General features: G+C 34.6%; 1 protein-coding gene across 4 annotated transcripts in view; it reads left to right on the top strand.

The window, feature by feature from the left end:
• The first annotated feature begins 12782 nt into the window (after nucleotides 1-12782).
• Nucleotides 12783-22484, top strand: part of LOC136035537 (moesin/ezrin/radixin homolog 1-like) — a 123100-nt gene continuing 113398 nt past the window's right edge. For 2 of the 4 annotated variants that reach the window (XM_065717421.1, XM_065717387.1), the window contains exon 1: nucleotides 12783-12906. The gene's annotated coding sequence lies outside the window, so the exon portion shown is untranslated. The remainder of the gene's footprint in view (nucleotides 12907-22484) is intronic. The other 2 variants (XM_065717403.1, XM_065717437.1) reach the window with 2 other exon arrangements.

The raw sequence follows: 22484 nt of genomic DNA, 5'->3' as shown, positions 1-22484 counted from the left end.
ATGGACAACAGTAGAAACTTTCAGGGAATAAACAAACATTGTACAACAAAGTCAAAAGCAACTGTGTACATAAAGGTAAAAAAAGGGCACATTTATAATATTTCAGGAACAACTAACAGTAAAAACGCACTATGTGCATCAAGGTTGCCAAAAAGACATATTACAAGTATCTCAGGAAGTTCCATGGACCACAGTAGAAACTTTCAGGGAATAAACAAACATTGTATAACAAAGTCAAAAGCAACTGTGTACATAAAGGTAAAAAAAGGGCGCATTTATAATATTTCAGGAACAACTAACAGTATTAAATAAAAATTTCGAGTGAATATCGAGAGCTATATTGAACTAATTCAGGAGACATTAAGTGCATTATGAATGTCAATATGCCATATATGCAATAACTCGGGAACATTTAAGAGTATTAAGTGGGAACTTTTTCCGATAATTGAGAGAAATGTTAAAATAAATAAAAAAAAACACTCTGTCTTGAGGGAACTTGAGGGAATGCCGATGGGGATATTGAACTAAATCGGTGAAATGTATGAATCCAGGGTGTCAAAATGGTTCATCTGCATCACGGCAGGAACGGCTAAGATATTTGAAACTTTTTGTAAATATTGAAGGTGATGTCGAGCTAAATCAAATGACACTATCTCCATCCAGGATATCAGAATCAGACGTCTTCAATAGTTCATATACGGTTAATGGTATAGATTAACGCCTTAAGCGACCTAGCTGAAACTGTGAGGGAATATTGGACGGAAAGGACAAGTAGATACCAAATTTTGATTTGTTGACCGAAGGGAGCTCATCAGCGACAAAGAATGTTTGAAAAAAAATATGGTTGTATTGATTCTTAGTGTGAAATGTTCTCTTTTTTTGATCTCATTAAAATTTCAGGCCGTGAAGACACCTCAATAAAAGTTTCAGAACCAACTGGAAATACATCTTGTAAGGGATTCTTCATCTCTTTTTTTTTTTACAACAAATTGGAACTATATTAGCTAATATACTAGCTCAAAATGCATCAATGTAAACAAACAAGCTATTAAAGCAAAATATAAAACACAAAAAAATTCCTACAACGAAGTGGTTGATCATTATTTGCCTATATCAAAGGTTGTAACAGTAGATACGACGGAACAGCTTCACCCCCAAAAATTCCCAAAATTGTTCACATTTTTTAAAATACTAGTACCCGTACCCAACCATTTGTAGTTCTATAATATAGCTATTTTTAGAATTCCTAGTAAAATTTTGTCAAGAATATGAAGAGCAACCCAAAATCTTTTTGCTTTTATTCATCAATAAAAAAAAATACCAACAAAACTTACAGAAATTAATTTTTTTAACTTAACAAACAGAAGAAGTTTCAACAAAAGAAGTTTTTTTTTAATAAGTACAGAACTAATTTAAACCAAAGGGGAGCAGAAGTAGTGAAAAAAAGTCATGCTGCTCGGTTAGGTCTTATTCATTGACAACGATTGTTGCTCGTTTTAAGTTTCAAGAAGAATTGCTTGACTTTATTTCTGCTAGTCTTTGGCTTAATGCAGCTCTTTACTTTTCTATGAAAAACCGCTCTTTAGAAGATTTCTTAATTTAGTTTATGTTGGTTTGCCAAAATTTTGTCTTGATTGAGGTTCTCTATAATCTGAAATTTTAATTGAGCGTCTCCATGACTAAGTTTTAAAGCAGATTAGCATTAACAAAATAAGATTTTTGAGCTGTGGATGAATATAATCAATTTTTCTTCCAAAAATGATTGTCCTTGTTAGGGTCATCTTAATTTAGAAGTGCATCACACACCAGACCTAAATTTGCGCCTATTTTCGGCCGCAAAAAATCGATACCACCAAAATTAGTTTCAACTCTTTTTTTGCAACAGGGGTTCACTTACCTGGGGATAGGAAATAACATGGATACATATAGCTTGTTTTGACTTACATTGCTAATTCTCAGTGAATAAACTCTCATCCCAAAGAGGATGAAAGTGCCAAAACGTTTAGGCAGATTTGCGACAAAATCGGTTTAACCTTTCTCTTCCCCTTTCCTCAAGTTAAAATTCAAGGTATGTATGGTTCCCCACCCAAAAACAACTCCCTGAAAGTTCCAACTTGATCTCCCAAGCCATTCCTATAATACTCAAAAAATGTTGTTTTGATCGCAAGGCATCACATAGTGTCTTTTGATTTATCTCAATATTTAACCGTAAATAGATTTTAATTGCCAAAGCAGCGAATAGTGAAAAAATATTTTGGCTTATTAGAGACAAAACATATTTACCGCCTATCCCTGGCAGAAAATCGGATGTCCCCTTGCCCCTTTTCTTTCATATCCAGTTTTATCCCACTAGCTGTTCCCAGGATATTGCAGATAATATATTTTGACAGACTGAATGAACTTCGAGTTTAATTTAATTTTGCACTACGCTCTAGCCCAAACCATGACGACACGCATACTTCCCCCAGCCCCAAAACTCCCTGGCAATTTCAACCTGATACCCCAAGCCATTCCCGAGCTATTGCACATAGATCATTTGATAAGTATCTTTTGATTTACCTCACTACTTGACCTTAAACAAACTATAAGTACCATAGTGTAATAGGAGCTAATAGCCCAAAATATTTTGGTGGATCGGAGACAATATTATTTACCCCTTTCCCCTCTCCTCAACATACGATTCCCCCTCCTTTGCCCATATTCTCCATTCCTTTCTACAACAGCATCTTAATTCTCTCTCCCCAAATGTCAAAATATGATGTTCACTTCACATCCTCCAACACCCAACGAAAGTTTCAACTCAGACCCCCTAGCCGTTTTCGTTTTCAGAGTAAACCCATGGGATGGGAACATTGGCCTAGCGATCTATCCTAAGAGCTTCTAGCTAGTGGGAAAACCAAGATCGAATATGGATGCCTTTTCTATCTGTGAGTAATTGGTGTTCCAAGTAATTAAGGGCCATGGCTCCTCGGCCGGTGTGGGCAACATCGGCCCTGAAGGAATGCATATTACAACTGCTCCCATGCACATCATGTTTTAAGCCGAATCATGAAAGATCCCGTAAAAACTAAAATGTCTTTATACTGTCTTACTGTTGATATTTCTAGAGCTTTCGACAATATTGTGCACTCCCAGTCTCTATTTTCCCTTGCGTCTTCAGGTGTTAATCCTCCCGTACTAATTTTATTGTCTTCTTGGTATTCAAAGTCTAAAATTCAAGTTACCTGGCATGGCCGAATATCTGACCTGGTAAAAATTAATAAGGGAGTTCGGCAAGGTGCCGTATTGTCTCCTAGTATATTTAAATGCTTGCTTGCATCGTGCCTGCGTCCCCTTAGAAGTTCTGTTTTTTACGGTAATATTGGTTTGTCTTCTATTGCATGTGCAGATGACATTCTTCTTGTTGCCCAGACTCGCCGTGGATTGCTTTCTAATTTTAGTATATTAACCAATGAACTATTTAAGATTGGACTGTCAGTTAATGCGTCTAAATGCGAGTTTATTTGTTTTAATAGCCCTTACGCGGTCGCCCCATTTGTTGCTGGGACTGCTGTTCTGCCATGTTCTTCTTTAGTTCGTTGGCTTAGTCTGTGTTTCGGCCCAACACTTTCCACTACCTGTTCATCCCTAGTGAATCAAGCCGTGAAAAACCTACAACTTTATTCACGTTTATGACCCTCTGCAGCCTTTTTTCCACATTGATACCGGTTAATTGGTCCATGTTGTCTTTTGCTAGTTTGAATTTTTTTTTCTTCACTGTTTATCGTTTTTGTTTATTTATAATACTCCGTACTTTGTGTTTTTTATACTTTTACGGGTAATAAAGTTCATTCATTCAAAGTTGCTATCAAACAGTTCGTGGTAACGAACTGTAGAAAGGAGCGACCCGGCTCAATAGTAAACGAAACTCTAAAAAACGGAATGTTGATGCCAAAATATATATCAAAAGAATCAGCTTTTAATGCTGATTTTAAATATATAAGTTTCATCAAATTTAGTCTTTGTCATCAAAAGTTACGAGCCTGAAAAAATTTGCCTTATTTCGGAAAATAGGGGGAAACACTCCCTAAAAGTCACAGAATCTTAACAAAAATCACACTATCGCATTCAGCGTATCAGAGAACCCTGTAGCAAAAATTTCAAGCTCCTATCTACAAAAATGCGGAATTCCACATTTTTTGCCAGAAGACAGATCACGTGCGTGTTTATTTTTTTTTCCAGGGGTCATCGTATCGACCAAGTGGTCCTAGAATGTCGAAAGATGGCTCATTCTAACGAAATTGAAAAGTTCTAGTAACCTTTATAAGTAACCAAAAACCCCCTACCACGCTCATTTTTTCCCAAAGTCAACGAATTAAAATTTTGAGATAGTCATTTTGTTCCGCATAGTCGAAAACTATGTCTTTGGGGATGACTTACTCCCCCACAGTCCCTGGGGGAGGGGCTGCAAGTTACAAACTTAATGGTTATTGGGAAATGTACAGACGTTTTCAGGGGGATTTTTTTGGTTTGGGGGGGGGGTGAGGGGAGGGGGCTATGTGGGAGGATCTTTCCTTGAAGGAATATGTCATGGGGGGAAGAAAAATTCAATGAAAAGGGCGCAGGATTTTCTAGCATTACTATAAAAAAACAATGAAAAAATAAACATGAGTTTTTTCAATTGAAAGTAAGGAGTAGCATTAAAACTTAAAACGAACAGAGATTATTACGCATATGAGGTGTTTTTCTCCTTCTAAATACCTCGCTCTTTATGCTAAAGTATTTTTAGTAATTTCAACTATTCATTCTACGGCCCTTCTGATTGAAGGTTAATTCTTAAATAATTGGGACAAAAGTTAAGATTTAGTGTAAAGAGCGAGGTATTAACGAGGGGATAAACCCCCTCAAATACATAATAAAAATATAAGAATATAGAAGTTTCTTACGTAAGTTAATTCGTAAGTGACGTATATTTTTAACTAATAAAAACGTTTGTTAAAAATTAAAAGTTCTAGTTGCCTTTTTAGGTAGCCGAAAAATTCGAGGGTAGCTACGCCTCCTTCCCCATCCATTATTTCTCAAAATCGTCTGATCAAAACTAACAGAAAGCTATTTAGCCAGAAAAAGAATTAATATGCAAATTTCATTTTAATAATTTATGTGCGGAGAGCCAAAATCAAACATGCATTAATTCAAAAACGTTCAGAAATTAAATAAAAAAAAACTAGTTTTTTAACTGATAGTAAGGAGCGACATTAAAAGTTAAAACGAACAGAAATTACTCCATGTATGAAAGGAGCTGTTCCCTTCTCAACGCCCCGCTCTTTACGCTAAAGTTTTTTTACTGTTTAATAAAGTAGAATTTAGAGAAAAAGTCAAACTTTAGCGTAAATAGCAGGGCGCTGAGAAGGGAACCGGCTCAATTGTAAACGAAAGTCTAAAAAACGGAATTTTTATACTAATAGATACATCAAAAGAATGAGATGTTTAAGCTGATTTTAAAAATATAAGTTTCATCCAATGAAGGCCAACCCATCAAATTGTAAGAGCCGCTATAAGTATTTAGCTCACACCTTAGGTAGTAACGCCATACCGACTTAAAATTTATTAAATAAAAAAACAAGTTTTTTTAACTGAAAGTAAGGAGCGACATTAAAACTTAAAACGAACAGAAATTACCCCGTATATGAAAGGGGCCGCTCCTTCTTCAACGCCTTGCTCTTTGCACTAAAGTTTGACTCTTTCTCTCAACTCTACTTTTTAAAACAGCAAAAACTTTAGCGTAAAGAGCAGGGTGTTGAAGAAGGAGCAGCCCCTTTCATATACGGGGTAATTTCTGTTCGTTTTAAGTTTTAATGTCGCTCCTTACTTTCAGTTTAAAAAAACTTGTTTTTTTTTATTTAATTTGTCAGAAGAACGATCACGGATGAGTTTTTTTTTGAGGGGTGATTGTATCAACCCATTGGTCCTAGAATATCGCGATAGGATTCAATCGAACGAAAATTTAAAGCTCTAGTGCCCTTTTTAAGTTGCCAAAAAATTGGAGTGAAACTAGGCTCCCTCCCACGCTCACTTTATTTCCCAAAGTCACCCGATAAAAATTTTGAGATAGCCATTTTGTTCAACATAGTCGAAAAATCTAATAACTATGTCTTTGAGGATAGCTTAATCCTCCACAGTCCCTGGGGGAAGGGCTGCAAGTTGGGAGCTTTACCCGTTGTTTACATATAATATTGGTTATTGGGAAGTATACAGACGTTTTCAGGGAGGATTTTCAAACAGTTCGTGGTAACGAAGTGTAGTAAGGAGCGAACCGGCTCAATAGTAACCAAAACTCTAAAAAACAGGATTTTAATACCAATAGCTACATTAAAAGAATTGCGTCTTAATGCTGATTTTAAATATATAAGTTTCATTAAGTTTAGTCTTACCCATCAAAAGTTACGAGCCTATGAAAATTTGCCTTGTTTTAGAAAATAGGGGGAAACACCCCCTAAAAGTCCTAGAATCTTAACGAAAATCACACCATCAGATTCAGCGTAACAAAGAACACTATTGTAGAAGTTTCAAACTCCTATCTACAAAAATGTGGAATTTTGTGTTTTTTGAATTTTGAAGGATGCGTTGAATTTTGGAATTTGGAATGTTGAGGCAGATTACGGATGCGTGCTTATTTGTTTTTTTGTTTTTTTTTTTCCCGGGGTGATCGTATCGACCCAGTTGTCCTAGAATTTTGCGAGAGGGCTCACTCTAACGGAAATGAAAAGTTCTAGTGCCCTTTTTAAGTGATCAAAAAAATTGGAGGGCACCTAGGCCCCCTCCCACGCTAATTATTTTCTCAAAGTCACCGGATCAAAATTCTTAGATAATCATTTTATTCAACATAGTCGGAAAACATTATAACTATGTCTTTGGGGACGACTTACTCCCCTAGAGTCCCTGTGGGAGGGGCTAGAAGTTACAAACTTTGACCAGTACTCACATATAGTAATGGTTATTGCGAAGTGTATAGACGTTTTAAGGGGAATTTTTTGGCTGGGGGAGGGGTTGAGAAGAGGAAAAAAATACTGGGGGAACTTTCCATGGAGGAATTTGTCATGGGAGAAGAAAATTTCCATGAAGGCAGCACAGGATTTTCTAGAACTATAGAAAAAAAAATGAAAAAATAAATATGAAAAGGTTTTTTCAACTGAAAGTAAGGAGCAGCATTAAAACTTAAAACGAACAGAAACTATTGGGCATATAAGGGGTTCACCTCCTCCTAATACCTCGCTCTACGCTAAAGTATTCATTTTTAAAGGTCATTCTTAAGGAATTAGGACAAAATTTAAGCTTTAGTATAAAGAGCAAGGTACTGACGAGGGGGTGAACCCCCTCATATACGCAATAAAAACATGCGAATACAGAAGTTCGTTACATAAGCTAATTTATAAGTTACATATATCTTTTACTAATAAAAACGTTCGTAAAAAAAAAAATAGTTGCCTTTTTAAGTAGCCAAAAAATTGGAGGGCAGCTATGCCTCCTCCCCCGATCCTTTTTTATCAAAATCATTCGATCAAAACTATGAGAAAGCCATTTGGCCAATAAAATAAATATGCAAATTTTGTTTTAATTGTTCATCTGCGGAGACCCAAAATCAAAATATGCATTAATTCAAAAACGTTCAGAAATTAAATAAAAAAAACAAGTTATTTTAACTGAAAGTAAGGAGCCAAATAAAAACTTAAAACAAACGGAAATTACTTCGTATATGAAAGAGGCTGCTCCCTCATCGAAGCCCCGCTCTTTACGCTAAAGTTATTTACTGTTTAAAAAGTGCAGTCGAGAGAAAGAGTCAAACTTTACCGTAATGAGCGGGGCGTTGATGAGGGAGCAGCCCCTTTCATATACGAAGTAATTTTTGCTCGTTACGTGGGAGGATCTTTCCGTGGGGGAATTTTTCATGGGGGAAGGAAATTTTCCATGAAGGAGGTGTCAGATTTCCCAGCCTTCAAAAAGAGCTATTCATTCCAATTAAACCTTTCGTGATTCAGGGGTAATTCTTAAGGAATTGGAATAAGTTTCGAAATTAACATCAAGAGCGAGGTATTTACGAGGGGGCGAACGACCTCGTGTGCGTAGTAATTTCTGTTCGTTTTAATTTTTAATGCTGATTTTTAATTTCAGTTGAAAAAACTCGTTTTTTTATTCAAAAGATTAACTTAACATCAGGAGGCACTCTACACATGGATTTAGTCTTTTAACTCTTGTATTTGACAATACTGCTTAATTGTATAGTGTTATACTATATACTGCCAAAAAATACCCATATTTTAAAGTTTGGCAAATGAAATAAATGTAATGCTTAATTTTCATATTCTTTTAATGAACTCAAATACTCATCTCTACCTCATATTTATCTAAATAATTGATGAAAAGTCAAACTATGAAATTTTATATGTAACTTAGTTACCGCCGCACACAGCCTCCTAGCGAGGTAAGCATGATTGAAGCTGGCAAAACTTTTCAGGACGAAAGTTTTAACATTAGCAAAGGTGACATTTTTTAGTCCCTCAAAAAAAAATTGGGTCTAAAAATGTTGCTGCTCGGACTGCTTCCAGACACTCACGGTTTTCTCCCCCATGGTTCGATTATAGTATACTTCAAATAATAAACTAAAAACACAAAGGTGATTATATTCTTTTCCGTGCAAATTCAACTAAATTCCATATTTTTAGTTTTAAAAGCACATAATTCACAAATTGATTCAAAACAGAAAAATTCATAGTATTATCACTAGAAATACTATTTTTCTTTAAATGGCCAACCACTCGAAAAGAAAACTTTGTTTTCCGCGTTGCCAAAAATTTTCAAACAATTCATGGTAACGAACTCTAAGTAAAGAGCGACCCGGCTCAATAGTAACCGAAACTCTAAACTCGGTACCAATGGATACATTAAAAGAGTTAATTTTTATCCTGATTTCAAACATACAAGTTCCATCAAGTTTATTCTTACCCATAAAAAGTTACGAACTTGAGAATATTTGTTTAATTTTCAAAAGAAGGGAAAACGCCCCCTAAAAGTCATGGAATCTTAATGCAAATCACTCTATCAGATTCAACTTATCAAAGAGCCCTACTGTAGAGGTTCTGCTCCTATGCTGCAAAAAATGTTGAATTTGCATTTTTTGCCAGAAGAAAAATCACGGATACCTTTTTATTTCTTTTTTTTGTTATTTTCCAGGGGTTATCGTATCGACCCAGTGGTCCCAAAAATATTGCAAGAGGGCTCATTGGAGCGAAAATTAAAAGTTCTATTACCCTTTTCAGCGACCAAAAAAGTTAGAGGGCAACTAGGCCCCCTCTCAAGCTCATTTTTTTCAAAGTTACCCTATCAAAATTTTGAGATTGCCATTTTGTTCAGCATAGTCAAAAAATCTAATAGCCATGTCTTTAGGTGTAAAATGGCCCCCCAGACTCCCCCGAGGGAATCACTGCAAGCTGTGAACTTTCTCATTCCTTCCATGTATTATAGTATTTGTTATTGGCAAGTACGCAGCCATTTTTGGGAGGGGAGGTGTTTGGGGTGGATTTCTATGAAGAGTATCTTTCTTGGGGAGGATATTTCTGAGGAGTAAATATTCCAGGGGAAATTTTGCACTGAGAAGTTTTGATAGAATTATTATAAAAAATTCTTTTTATTTGTCTTACCCCATTCTCTTTGCCAATTTTTTTATATTGAGATGTGCCGGGGGAATTATCCAGGGGCTTTTTCCCGTGTGTTTTGTTTTCTGGGAAATAATTTTTGCGGATGGGGGCTTTTCTGGAGTGATCGAGAAACCGATTAGAGATTAAAGTCGTATTCAAATGAAGGAATGCTAAGGAGAATTTTTCAGGGTGAATTCTCCACAAGCAATTTTACAAGAAGGTGGATTCTCAGCGATGGTGGAAAAATGTCGAGAGGGAGTTAGACGGGGGGCACTTTAAGTTGGATGAAATTTCCACAGAGAAGTTTTCTGTGACGGGGAGGGGTATATTTCACAAAGGTTGAACCAGATTTACCGGCATTATTTGAAAATCTAAAAGAAATTATGCCATAAATGACGAATTGTCCCTTCCTCGATACCTTACTCTTTACGCTATAGTTTTACTGTTTACTAAAATTGAAATACGGGGGCCGTTTAATAGGAAGCTTTTTTTAAAAGTGCCAACAGTTTTAGCGTAAAGAGCAAGATATTGAGGAGGGGACAACCCTTCATAACCATAATAAGTCTGCCAAACTAATATGCAAAATTTGTTCTGTTTTCATGTGCGGTGAGCCAAAATCGAACCTGCATTAGTTGAAAAATTTTCAGAAATTAGGTAAATAAAAAAAAATTTTAACAGGAAGTAATGAAAGACATTAAAACAGAAAGAGAACAGAAATTGTTCCGTATATGAAAGGGGCTGTCCTCCTTTTCAACGCATTGCTCTTTAAGTTAAAGTTTTTATTGTTTCAAAAAGTAGTGTGATGACGAAGAGTCAAACTTTAGCGTAAAGAGTGAGGTACTGAGGAGGGTACAGCCCCTTTCATATGCGGAATAATTCCTGTTCGTTTTAAGTTTTAATGTCACTCCTTACTTTTAGTTTTTATTTATTTTTTTTTATTTAATAGAAAGAAGAATTGAACAATTTAACAAAGGAAATTACCATTTTATACACCGCACTCACTAACTGTCTTGTCAATACCTTTTTCTGAACTAAACCTTCAATGTTTTTTTTTATTTTTATTTCATTAAATACGGAAAACGTGTGTTCATTTTATTATCAGAGTAGGTTTCAGCCTATCTATGTTCCAGCCCTCTCCTCTCCCACAACTAATGCTTGTTTATAGCCCTAACCAAAATTTGTGTGATTTTATTGGTTTCAAGCACTTTGTAATTATTCTTCAATAGAACTTAGCAGATAATATCAATTGAAGAAAAAAAAAATCAGTAAACTTATTTATAGATCCAGGTATTTTAGAGGTAGCATCTTGAATTAGGTGTCCTTTTCTTAAACCACACTGCCGTTGTATGAAGAACATATAAACGTTCAAATGGGGATAAATCCCTTTATTTAGACAATGAAAAAAAAAACGGTACAAAAGTCAAAATATTTTGGTCACAATTATAACGGCCGCTGTCAGTATAAATAGTAAGATAATAAAATTGCAACTAGCACATTTATACAAAATAAAATAAATAACTTTTCAGAGAGAGTTCAATGACAAAGTTCATTGAAAGTCTTGATGGAAATTCCCTTCTTTAATCTTGCACAAATGCAAAACAAATTTTCAATGAAGGTGACCTTCAGAGTCTTCTAATTGCAAATGAAATTTTGAGTTTATAGTTGTTTACTTGGTTTGTCTTGTTCCAGTAAAAGCTTATTACTTCTCTAGGTTAAAAATGAACATACCTCACCTTACCTTAAATTACCTTAAATTACATTGTCCACCGAAATAGGGATTAAATCCTGTAAAATCTCTGGTTAGTTGGATCGTTGGACGTCTAAACGGCATCCCACTCAGTTGGTCACGGCTTCGATGACCATTCTCCATCAATGGCTCTTTTAAAGGCACTTGTACTGGGGGTAGTGACTGCTTCTTCGGTGAGCGAGTTCCACAAACTCACTATTCTGTTATTGAAGAAGTTACAACGCAGTCTAGAGGCAGCTCTCTTCTGACCAGTGGCAGATCCAGGGGAGAACACGCCCCCCTAAAGTGGTAGTGGATTTGTGGTTGGGACCACCTGCTCTGGTTTGGGTTGAGACAAAAGTTATTTTTTGTAATTGGTTTTTTAATAGCTGATTTTTAAATAAGCTTTTAATTATTAAGACTGATTCTTTTTGCAATTAAGTTTGAAACAAGGTTACTCTGTGTTACTCTTCAGTTACTCTGTATGTTCTCTGTTACATTTTCAAGTTGAAATGATTTATTTTTCGACACAATCTTATTTTCTTGGATTACTACATCAATCAAATCATTTTATTAATACTAAAGCGCTATTACAAACGTAAGAAAGTTATTCGACCCAAAAAGCTTTGCTTGTTATGGGCCATACAATACAATAATAGAGCTTAAAAAGAACCACATATAATACCCTAAATCAAACAGTACATATGAAATGAAGATGAGGAAGAATAAACACTAGCATACAGTAAAAAAAGAAAAAAGAAGAAAAAAAACCTGGTAGTGATTATAATGATAGAAACAAATAGAAACCAAGAAAGTAGAGAAACAGTAAAGAAATAGTTAACATTAGAACATCAAAGAAAAAAACAGAAGAAAAACACAAATAAACACAGACTTTAAAAGTTAAGAAGATTCTTGAAATTAAATTTAAAAACAATAAAAGAGAGATATATCTGTTAGAAAAGAATCTACTTCCCCATTCAATTTTTTCTTATGCAGTTTTTTATATAATCTTTGTTTGTTTTTTTGCGACTAGGCTTTGACACGTAGTTTTTAAATTGAATGGCACTCTTTCTTTCAAAAGATTTTTGAAGGATTAGCCTCTTTATTTTGAAATTAACCACTGAGAAGATAAACGGGATAAAATGTTGAGTACTGGGTCCTTGTGCGGTTGTTACATTCCCTAGTCTGCGAACGTTCTGGACAGTAACATCAGGATTCTATTATTATTAGCCAAATAATCATGCACAAGTTGGGCTTCATCAACCACTGGGTATGCCGTTTAACACTGTTACCAAACATGCTTCGTTGTATGCAACAACGAAGGATATTTCGCTGGATTCGTTCATTTTGCGGACATTTTTGGCCACATTTCTGTATAACTTCGCTTCCGATTCAAAATACATCATTTTTATCTTTGCTTCAGAATTCAAAGGGCGTGAAAAGGAGAATTCAAATTTTGGATACCATTGATATTATTGATTGTTTAAAGTGTAATTTTCTAAAGATAAGGTCAGTCCATCTCCGTTTTTCGCAAATTTTCTTAGGTAGGTCTAGGTAAAAATTAAACCGTCGTGGTAAAAGAAGGCTGGTCAGGGTAAAACATACCTATCCTTCAGTCAGTAACTTTAACCTATGCCTACTTTGTAATTAAACTATTTAAACGAGGAAAAAAAATATTGAGTAAAACTCTGGCTCAGCTACTTTTGCCATCTTGGAAAGGGGCCAGGTGGTAAAATTACAGCAAGCCATATAACTGGCTTTTGTATAAGGTGAATATACCACTCAATGCCCTTTTTTATGCTTTTACCAATATAATAATTGCTTCTACCTCAAATTCAGATTTAAGCACTTTTTGAGCTCTTAATTTTTTTTTAAAATGACCTAAATATGGGGTATAAAAAAGGCTAAATACATTTGTCTCAAACCTTAAAACATTGATTTCAAACTTACTGTTTCATTATAAATCCATTTCTTTACGTTATATAATCCACAAGCACTGATTTTCCAACATTAATTTGGATAAATTAATTTTACTGATGTTGTGGGATTTTCTTCTTTGCACTCAGAAAATTTAGTATTATCTTCTCAAAAACAGCACGGAGTAAATGTATTATTATTTTGTTGTAAATAGCCTAATGGATATCTTGTACTTTAATGGAAAATTTGTCATTTTTAAGAGCTTGAAAAATGCTTAAGTTTGAATTTGTGGTAGAAGTAAAAATTTGTAATTTTGTGGTAGAAGTTTGAATTTGTAAAAAAACAAAAAAAGGCATCAAGTAGGATGTTCACTTTATTGGTAAGTTAACAATGTGAACTATCATAATCATTTGAAAATTTGTCATTTTTAAGAGCTAATAAAGTGCTGAAATATCAATTTAAGGTAGAAATGATTATTTTATTCACAAACAGCATAAAAAAAGGCATCAAGTGATATTTTCACTTTATACAAAAGCCAGTTATATGGTTTGCTATAAATTTACCAGCTAGGCTAGGAAAATGAAACTTTTAGGGGTGGGTTTGCAAACTAAAGTAGCTTGTGTTCCAGGATGGTATTCTGAAGTACCTACCTCCACTCCCTCTAGAGGGCAGTTACTCCCTCTTTATGACCTTTAAAAATCTATAGGCCTATGTCATCCTAAGTGAAACCTTGCCAAAAAGATCTTCTACTTTAATGAAGTGCTGTTTTCAGCTTCATAGCTTTGCCCAATTTCAATTAGGCTAATGATGTTTTAAAGGTCTGTAAATACATTTCCTAAATTTAGAAAAGAAACATTGATATGGCTTAAAATTCTACCAAAATAAATGGAATTATATTTTCCAAACTAAAACCAAAGAAGCAGAAGCATTGTAAGCCTAGATAAGCCCCTTCACATAAGGAAACATATTAAAAAAACAGTTCTTACTTCATAATATACATAATAGGCTAATCACAGTTAACATGTTTTGCATGTAGAGAACTTCTTCCATTATTACTTAACTTTTCCATCTTCACTTCTTTCATTATTGTATAATTTTTAAAACAACTTTCCAAAAAATAAGCATTTCCTCTGTTTTCAAATAACCTACAAATTAAACACCATCAGTACAATCTAATCATTTCAGTAAATTTCTACTTTAGTGACTTTTGGCTATCTTAGAAAGTTGTTGGGTTAGGGAATTGAAATTTTCTGGGGCAGGTCTACAGAAAAAAGTACATCCTGGGAAAGTATTTTAAGGTCTCTAACTATACCCCTCTCCCCTCCTCTATATATTGCAGCTTTTTGTGCATTACAGCTTATATTTTGGTCAAATTCAATCCAATATTACTATTAAAAGTGTAAATCCTTGCTTACCTTAGAAAAAGTTAACTTTTCACTATTTTTTAAGCTACTATATTCCATAATTATAACATCAACATTGAACAACAATTATTACCTTTTATGGTATAGTTCAGACTGGAATGTAGGCATTTAAACAAACCCATGTGTTGAAATGTCTTATCTAAAGACCTTTAAACAAGGGTAAATAGAGATGAGAAGGTTGAACTTAAGGGATTTCTGACTCAAAATTACAATTAGGTGCAGGCTATCCTTAGCAATTCTTCTTGTAATTATTTATACTATATATTTTTTTATATTTATTAACTTGTAGTTGGTGTCTGTATGCTACTTATTCTCCCCGTAATTTGATTTATGGTAACATGGAACAATTTGCCTGTACAAAAATCCAAAAAAGAAATCCTTAAGAAAAATTTAATTCTTCTTCATCTTGTGAAGCTTGACCCCCTGGTACTTTTAATTTAATTCACAACTCAGTAAATATTTCAGTTAAATCCACTAGCTTGGTGGTGTTGTAGCTCAGAAGTAAGGAGTTCAACATCATATCATCAAATCCATATCTAGGGATTTCCTTTCACTAGGCACATAATCCAGCATTTCATATTTGATATAAGTCTGCTTGGGTATTTATTCATGAAAGAAGAGGCTTTTTTAACCTTTGTCCTGTTGATGTAATATCAAACATGCCAGCTATAAGTGATTACTATGGTGCTACAACAAGGCTGTTGCCTCAATAAAATTTCAACAATTTTGTTATTCAAGGATTAGTTTTTATAATATGACAACCCTGTAAGTCTTCTGTTCTTTATTTTTTATTTTATTTTCGTTATTGATCTGTTATTGATCTGTTATTTATCTGTCTTTATTTGTTATTTATCTGTTATTTATTTATTCTTTATTTATCTTTTTTATCTGTTCTTTATTTTAGTTAAATCATATTTTTTTGTCTCTTATTGGCTTTTCAGGTTTGTTTTTATTTTATTCAGTTTTGTTGTGCATTCGAGGGCATATGCAAGTTTTTTGTTGGGTGGATGAGGGGTGAAAAAAGTACTTAACAAAGGAAATTTTGTTTATATGGATTTTTGTTACTTTTTACAAGTTAGGCCCCTTTAGGTTTGAAAGGATAATTTTTTATTATTAAGAAAAACAATCATTTAAAAACCACACCATTCCTAAAAACTAATCAAAATTTTGTCTAATTATTGATAATAATTATATGACATTAAAAAAAAATCAAAATCCTTGCATAATTCCTAGACTGGCTAAAGTCAGGCTCTGCTTTGTGTCAATAGATGCATCAAATTGAGCTAGAAATGATGTTGCATGTAGAGCATGTGGCAGAATAAGATGAAAAACTGCTATTTTTAAGGATGATCAGTTAGGTATAAATTATTTTCTTAATTTTATGGGGGATGCCGCTTTATTTGTTGGGGGTTGGTAACTGGTGTACTACCCTAAAACACTGAAAGAAGTGAAGATAAAGGTTCTCCCCATGACATATGTGTTAACTATGATTATCCTGCATATTATGAAGTAAGAATTGCTTTAATAACATGTTTGCTTATGTGCTAAACCTATACCAAAGAAACTGATAACTGAAAATTAAGGTAAAATGTTGTTTTGTCAAAACCTGAATAGCCTAGTCAAGTAATCTGTACTACATGACAAGTAACCTGTCAAGTAGGCAAATTTCTAAGACTTGAAATCTGAAGAGGGTTAACATAGAAGCTTGGCAATACCTTTCCAGAGTATGTTTCTGGCCCTGGATTCATTACTGAAAGTGTCATTTTCTTAACCTAACCCCTTTCCAAGATAGCAAAAAGTAACTAAACAAGAATTTTTAATGGAAAAGTTGTGAAGCTGAAAATACATTTCTTGTACTTCATTTAAAAAGGGCATATATTTTGTAAGGTTTCATTTTAATATAGCAGGATTTTTAAAGGTCAGTGCCCTTTAGAGAGATAAGGAGCAGAGATAGGTACTTCAAAAATACCTTCCAGACAAACTTTGATCTGTAGATCTATCCCTAAAATCTTATTTCCTAACCTAAGCACTTTCCAAGATAGCAACAAGTAGCTTGTTTAGAATTTTACCAAAAAAGGGGAAAATATTGGGTTAATTTATAGTTGTGGATGTCTTGCTATCCTGCTAAGCAGACTAACTGAGGTAGGTGAATGAAAACTTTAAAAATGAATTCAGGACTTTCATACATCCTGAGAAGATGTAATCAGGCTAGATGAAAATAGTGATAGACCACACTGCCTTTCCATAACAAACAAACACAAAGTAGAAACAATAGGGAAAACTTTTTAAGACAGTGGAAATCAATTCAGTGGATGTTTAAAAAGCATTATTAGTTTTAATTCTCATATTTTAATGAAAGTTTATATATATATATATATATATATATATATATATATATATATATATATATATCTTTCTCATATTGTGCTGAAGACAACCCTTGGACTTAGGGCAGAAATATCCACTGAATTGATTTCCACTGTTTTGAAAAGATTTTCCCTATTCTTTCTACTTTGTGTTTGTTTGTAATCAGGCTATTATCTTTTCAAAAAAAAAAGGTAAAGGATATGGCATTAGACTTTACAGTCCCTACCAGCAGTGCTGATCTCTGTTTCTTGGCCCTTCAGCCGGGAAGTGCAATGGGGGGTTGGGGGCCAACCATCCTGTGCTTTTGCACACCCTTCTGGTTACCTTCCAAGATTTCTCCAGGTACCCATTTAGAGCTGGGTCGTCTCTGGCTAAGCTTACAGAGTCACGCCACTGACCCCCGTCCCAAACTGAACAATTGGGTACACTGGGATTCGAACCCGCGTCCTCTCAGACAAAGCATCCTGAATCCAGCGCACCAATCCACTCGGCCAGGACAAGTCGACGAAACTCTACCTGTTTCTTATATCCAGAGCCAGGTGTGCAAACAGTTCCAAAACTACCAGTACTAGGATCCCAAAAGCTGCCAACATTTTAGCAGCACAACTTGTCTTTTGGCAGCTTTGCTTAGAGCAAAACATATTTATAATGGAGTTTATATACACTGTATTATGATATATAAAAAATAACTAGTATGGCTTGCAGTCATGTACTTGCAGCCATATTCTAGCCATAAATAGTGTACTCTATAATTTTTTATGTACCATTTTATCAAAAGTACTATATTATATTTATCTAATACTACCAATAGAGCTTGGTATTCAAAGTCTGAAATATACTGTATATAGCTTATTTCTGTTACTTTACGGATGGAGATAACTTTGAAGACTACACTGCCTTTCCATGAAGTTTTTACTGCTGATGATGAACACTATATGCGTTCGAAATATCCAGAAAAAAGATATATATATATATATATATATATATATATATATATATATATATATATATATATATATATATATATATATATATATATATATGTTCACTGTTGATTAAAAGGTGTCATCCCTATTTTGAACTACTGTACTTTTTTATGGGTGGAGTTGTTCACTACCTTGCTATTGGTATTACAAAAATAATGTATACCCAACTGCATGCTTGATACTGATTAATCACTATTTTATAGCTACAAAAAGCACCATTTCATTTTCTGAGAGAACAATATTGATTGGCAGCCTGGCAGTCAAGTGCATTGTAAAGCTGTGATACTAGCAATGCCCTTATCTAATAAGGGCATTGAAGCGGCATTGGGCATTGAAGTAGCTGAAACTGTAGTTGTTAGTCATCATAGGATGAATATATTGACGGTACTTGTATGGTATATTGACCAAAGCAAGTACTGATGTTAAGAAAACAATTCTTCCTTTATAATATGCAGAATAACCATAGTTAAAAAATTTTGCACGCAGCCTTGCCATACTTTATCCCTACCTCCCCCCCTAATGTGTAAATATAAATCCCCCAATCCCCCCCAAAAATGTAAATCCCCAAAATAAACAGAATTGCTGCTAAATTGTAGTGTAACTGTTTTAGGCTACTCATCTTCCATGTTCCAGTTTTCCCATTACCTGTATGTACACCTTGATAGCTACCAGCCCTTTCAAGATTCTTTTAACTCACAAATAAACAGAATTTGTCAATTTGTGTGAGATTTAGACAAATATTCACTTTCAGTTGAAGAGAAGTGGAGTAAGTAAAAACTTGTCCACAAGGATGAAGGGTAACAATGACTTAACAGTAAATTTTTACATAGGAACATTGAGAGTATTTATGAATCATGTATGGGGTTGCTTCTGTTTTAATGAACTATTCCCCAAATTTGAATGTAATCTAAGCTTAATTTTGTGTCATTGAGAGGGGGAGGAGCTGGGGAATACATTTGAAGATAAAATACCAAAACATGATGGTAATATAATACTTTAGAAGCAAATTTGGGCTAAATTTGCACATTAGGGGGTGGTGTTGGTAACCGGCCTTCTTCAATTATTTATGAACGAAATAATCCCACAGACATAGCTTCTATTGTTAAGGTAACAGAAAAAGTTCCCGAAGACACGAGTATCTTACTGGCTTCTGGTTGTCTGTCAACATTAAAAGGTGACAATGACACTGTAAAGACTAACAAGGCTAATGTTAAAACATATGCAGATGATGATATAGTACTTGTTTTTTGATAAACTTGTGAAAAATCAAATGAAAGATAACGCAAGAATAAAAAGAAAAACAAATGTGATATGCAACCATTTTATTCATGGTCTCTGTAAGTTTCACAAGCAGTGCAAGTTTTTACATATATGTTGTAATTTTATTTAGGTATTTGTATGTCCGATAAAGGCAGTTTTGTTCATGTTGACCTTTGTCCTGTTTTAGCTTGTATTGACAAATCGTGTTGTTTTGCTCATGTATCACCAGTGGTGAGGGTAGGTTAAAAATTCAACCTTTTTTATGGCGACGACAGAAGCATTCACGACCCCCTACATCCTCTGGGTCGTGTTCCAGTCGACTTCCAGTCTTATCCCTCTGCACACCCAATGCAAAATACCTCAGGAGTCCATCCTCCAAAAGTCTCCTCTATCCCAGGTACATTTGCGTGCCCAGTCGACCCAACCCATCAGATCACGTTACCCAATTCGGACTATCCCCAAACCTCCCCTTACTCATACCCCTCCCAAAAATCTACATCCCATTGACATATATCCTCTCCATGCATCTATGAATTTGATAGCTGCTTCTGGCCTCCATCTGTCTTTTGCCAAAATAAACCTAAACCCTCCCCTCTTAGATACCCTCCATCCTACTTCCCTTTTCCAGCATCATCTTGCCTTATCATCCCTCCCTATAAAGAAGACTCCCAATTCGACTTCTTCTTGTATCACCAGGAAACCTTTCTCCCATCCCTTGGACTTTATTCCCCATGAGTACCCTACCAATGTGACTCTGGTTTGAGAGTTCCTATACGCGAAAATTATCATGTAATAAATAGTCCGCCCCAAAAATTATCCGCACCATCCCACAGCCCAAAATTAAAACCCACCACAAGAATTACTGAAACTCAACGACAGTCACGTTTCCCCAGTCGCTTTAAATTTCAAAATTTTTTTAATCACTTATGCAAAAAGCTTTAATTTTGCCGAATTTACTGAACTCAAGGTGCTGTCAGAATTAAATCAAATTGACGCTACAATAGGTGTTACAGAGGTACAGTCTCATGAGGTACACCCAAGGGCCTCTTTGTTTGTCAAATTATTCAGAACTTATTAAGCTCCGTCTTTTGGATCACCCACTTGGAAAAAAAGGAGGTTGTGTCATGTTTTTTACTAAACGCAGCCTTTTCCCTAAAATTATTTCTGTTACTAATTTATCTGAGTACAATAAAATCCTTTGGCTAAGTAATAGACCTAAAATACTTCCCCATTCCTATAATATCATTGCAATAGCTGTCTTCTATTACTTGCGAAACCAAAATATTGATGCAAAGCGCAAATTTCTCCAGCAGTTGCAGACCAGCGCTGATTTTGTCATCTCTAAGTACCCAAATGCCGAACTTTTTCTGGTTGGTGACGCCAATGAACTTAGGATGAATTCATTTTGCTCCTCTCTAAAAGCTAAGCAAATAGTTAAAATAGCAACAATTAGGGGAAATACATTTTAGATGTCATTCTAACTAATCTGAATAATTTTTACAGTCCCCCCTCAGCTTTGCCTCCATTGGGTGGGAGTTATCATTTTCCCTCCTTCTGTACCCCTCTTTTAATTTTGAGCATACATTCTCAGTAACTTATGGCTCTTTTCGTCCCCTTCAAAATGCTGACCTTCTTTCTTTTGGAACGTGGCTGAATACTAAGGATTGGTCTGATATTCGTAATTTGTATAATTTTGATGAAAAAATCACTACCTTTCACAGAAAGCTAAACAATAAATATCTAATTTATTTCTAAGAAAAAAAAAATTAAAAAATGCTCCAGCGACAAACATTCATTAATCAACCAATTAAAAAAAAATTAAATCTTTTTAGAAATGGTTAACTGGATGAAGCTAATAAACTAAGAAAAGCAATTAAAAAGGAAATACGAAAATCTGCCCGATCCTACTACAAGAACAAGGTCAAAGAATTGTTTACCAATAAACCAAAAAATTGGTATTCCGAGGGAAAAAAAGTTATGTGGTAGAAGTCTAGATCAGCTTGATTTCAACCTACCTGAATCTCCAGAAGTTACTGCTAATAATCTTAAAAAGTTCCTTAGTTCTATCGTCCAGAACCCTCCGGCATTGTCTTATCTGCTTCCCACCTGCTTCCCCTCTATATATCTGTCTGAGATTAAAAGAAGAATTGGAAAACTACGAAAAACAAGTGTCTGCCCTTTAGATATCCCGTTTCCTCTTATTAGTGCTTTCAGTGACTCTCAAAGACCTTGTCTGTTATTTTCAATGAGACTACTGATTCCAGCCAATATCCGCAAATTTGGAAACAGGTTTTTTTTTAACACCTCAAAAACGCAAGACGGAAAACCTGGTTTTGAAGGTGTTTGTCCTATTTCACTCACTCCTACATTCTCTAAACTAAATCCTATCTTTTACTGACCTGAGACAATTCGAGAACATCAAACCCACTTCTTCTTCCCATTACCTTGTTTTTCTTAAGGACTCGATTGGGAAAATTCTCAAAATACCTAATTGCTGACAAAATTTAATTTCCATTGACCTTCAAAAAGCATTTGTCCTCGTTAACCACAATATTTTAGTTGAAAAACTTGTAACTGATTTCAATATTGATTCTTTCCTGGTTAAATTTGTTGCCCCCTTTTTATCAAATAGATCACAGTTAGTCAAATATCAGATTAATTATTCTAGTCCCTTCCCTGTCGACAATGGAGTACTCCAAGGTTCTCTCCTAGATCCCATTCTTGTGGAAATGTTAACTCCTAAAACATTTGGGAAAATCCGCCAAATCGTGAGATAAGATATTTGATTTCAAAAAATGTCTATCTCCAGCCCCGAAGGACCGAGTTCAAATTTCAGTCGTCAAAAAAAAAAAGAAAAAAGAAAACTGACTAACAATGCTATAAACAACAAAATCAGAAAGGCAAAGCGATTCATTAGTAAAAAAAAATTAAGTGGTGAAATTTCAGAATGTAAAAACTAAAACAAAACTAAATAAAGAGTGAGATAAAATTAGCATTGAAAAAGTTTAAAAGATAATTTATAGATAGGGGGAGGAAACTAAAGAATCAAACGAATATAAAACTTGGGTATCACCAGTACCAACGAAAAAAAGAGGAAAACATGCGATTTATTTTATCTGTAATAAAACGGACA

Source organism: Artemia franciscana, chromosome 2, assembly GCF_032884065.1.
Source record: "Artemia franciscana chromosome 2, ASM3288406v1, whole genome shotgun sequence".
NCBI lineage: Eukaryota > Metazoa > Arthropoda > Branchiopoda > Anostraca > Artemiidae > Artemia > Artemia franciscana.
Note: the sequence above shows the minus strand (reverse complement) of the source record. Positions and strands in the feature narration are given on the sequence as shown.